Source organism: Salvelinus namaycush, chromosome 31 (genome assembly GCF_016432855.1).
Source record: "Salvelinus namaycush isolate Seneca chromosome 31, SaNama_1.0, whole genome shotgun sequence".
Taxonomy (NCBI): domain Eukaryota; kingdom Metazoa; phylum Chordata; class Actinopteri; order Salmoniformes; family Salmonidae; genus Salvelinus; species Salvelinus namaycush.
The window spans coordinates 40,682,331-40,685,462 of NC_052337.1; positions in this window are offsets into that span (position 1 = coordinate 40,682,331).

Sequence of the window (3,132 nt, forward strand, 5' to 3'; positions counted from 1 at the left end):
AAGTAAATAAAGAAAATGAATCAATATTTTGGTCAATGTCTCTCAGGATCACTTGGCATTCATCTTTACCCCATAAATATGACAAAATGTGTATAGTGTTTTCGGGAAAATATTCAGACCCCGTCACTTTTCCACGTTACAGCCTTACTCTAAAATGGATTTTAAAATATATATTATCAATCTACACACAATACCCCATAATGATGGAGCAAAAACAGATTTTTAGACATTTTTGCAAATGTATTAAAAATATAAAACTGAAATATCATATTTACATTCAGACCCTTTACTATGAGACTCAAAATTGAGCTCAGGTGCATCTTGTTTCCATTGATCACCCTTGAGATGTTTTTTCAAAAGACCTGTTTTCACTTTGTCATTATGTGATATTGTGTGTAGATTGATGAGGGAAAACATTTATTTAGGTAATTTTAGAATAAGGCTGTAACTTAACAAAATGTGGAAAAAGTGAGTGTGTCTGAATATTTTCCGAATGCACTGTATTTACATCAGAATTCTGAAAATGAAATGATACTCTAATCAAATTATGGTAATATAGCTTTTTAGTACTAATGTGGATTGTACTTTGGAAAAAAGCTGCATTATATCACGGGGGAAAAATATTTTTGTTTTACAGAATATGCAAATTAAAAGTAATTTTGCTAAAATAACTGTTTTGGAGAAAAAAAATTCAGATAACAGTAATTACATGAATAATGATGTTTTGATAGAGAAATAAGTCGATTTTTTTGCTAAAATTTAGTTTTCCCCCATAGTTTCTGGTAATTGATATGCGTAAAATATATTGGTAGCTTGAGGGTTAATCAGTAAAAACATAATAGTATTACGATTTTCGTGGTAAGTCATGCCAATGAGTCAGTCAAGGTTTTTGTTTGAATAAATTACAGTACCTGAGAAGAAAGAAGAAACCTGCACACTGCTCTTGCTAGTATCACTGCTCTTTAATAAGCTTTAGGTATCGGCCTCAAGGCCTTCGTCAGAGCTTTTGAGAGTGTTGACAATTTGCACCCCTATGTAGACATAGCTCAGATGTGTGAGTGCCTTAAGATTATTTTTAAAATTACCTAAAGAATAAATCATCACTACAAAAATAAGTCATTTCACCACATTTATAAAATCAGGCACACAGGTCACATGGTCAGCAAAACCCCCTTGCCTTAACCAAAGATTGTGGTATAGGCCTATACTTCCTCACTATCAGGAATCAAGGTAAGACCCAAGTGCAGACTGTGTGAAGTAACAATGTTGATCGTCACCACAGGGGCAGGCAAACGACAGGTCAAGGCAGGCAGGGGTTGATAATCCAGAGCAGAGGCCAAAGTACAGGACAGAAGGCAGGCTCAGAGACAGGCAGTGGTCAGGCGGGTGGGTACAGGATTGGGACAGGCAACGGTCAAAAACCAGGAGTACGAGAAAAAGAGCCACTAGGGAACAACAGGAGCTGAGACAAAATGCTGGTAGGCTTGAACAAACAAGATGAACTGGCAACATACAGACAGAAAACACAGGTATAAATACACAGGTGATAATGGGGAAGATGGGCGACACCTGGAGGGGGGTGGAGACAAGCACAGGTGAAACAGATCAGAGTGTGACACCTCTTTGGGCCCAATTCAGACTTAGGAAATTGACACCTTTCCTACACACTTCTCAGTAGTTCGTATTCAGACATACCTTACGCAGGTGCGTAATAGGTTTTGCAGGCATGGTTCCTTTGCGCGCGCTGAATAAATGTAATTAAACCGCCGACAACCCTCCCACTCGGGGGGATCCCGAGTGGCGCAGCGGTCTAAGGCACTGCATCTCAGTGGAAGAGGGGTTACTACAGTCCCAGGTTCGATTCCAGGCTGTATCACAAACCTCGTCCAGGTTTGGCCGGGGTAGGCCGTCTTTGTAAATAAAAATTTGTTCTTAAACACCGTGGAAGGCTACACGAAATGCTTGACCCAAGTTAAACAATTTAAAGGCGACGTTATCAAATAATAGTTGAGTATGTAAACTTCTGACCCACTGGGAATGTGATGAAAGAAATAAAAGCTGAAATAAATAATTCTCTCTACTATTATTCTGACATTTCACATTCTTAAAATAAAGTGGTGATCCTAACTGACAGGGATCAGGGAATTTTTACTAGGATTAAATGTCAGGAATTGTGAAAAACTGAGTTTAAATGTATTTGGCTAAGGTGTGTGTAAATGTCCGACTTCAACTGTAGGTATTGGTCTTAAGCCAAAAAAGGAAATTCACCTGAGCACCACAATGCCTACTCCACCCATGCTCTTCCAAGGTTTTCTAGCACTGTTGTACTATTTCCAGTCTATTGTACTTCAAACAATGTGTATGCAGGTTGCTTAGGATTCAAACAGCCTAATTCATACTCTTAGAGGAGGTGCTCCCACAATAATGTGATTTGTACCGCATATATTTTAAAGTATTGGATTCTTTACACAACACACTAATCCCTGCCTGTATTTCCTTAAACATTTTTATTTAGCAATACATGTCATTGAGAAAATTTAAAAAATCATTACATATTGTTTGGTCAGTAGGTGCCCAACATAACAAGTAGGAGCCCAACATTCTGACCTTAAAACACTACTCAGGAACTATTGAAAATAATAGATTAACTTTATATCATTTACATTTTTTCTCATTCCATCACTGCTGCTCTTACAATCTTGCTCTTGCTGTAGCCTATAACCCTTTTAGATAATACTCAAAACGACATAAGAACATATTTCTTACATTTTAGTAGACACTCTTATCCAGAGCAACTAAGGTTAAGTGCCTTGCTCAATGGCACATTAACAGATTTTTCACCTAGTCAGCTTGGGGAATTGAACCAGTAACCTTTTGGTTAATGGCCCAACGCGCTTAACCACTAGGCTACTTGCCACTCTTTCAACTCATCTGAAGGCTCTATCAACAAACTGAAGAAGCAACACAAAGCAAGTTAAAAAACAGTTCAGATATGCCAATTGAATCTGGTCTTTGATTCTTGCAAACCATTGGCTCTCAGCGGTCACCTGTGGCTCCATTTCAAAGTTCAAAGTTTAAATCAGCATCTTGTTGTGAAACCCCCGTCAGACATTTTGTCCAAAGTTGCGTAAC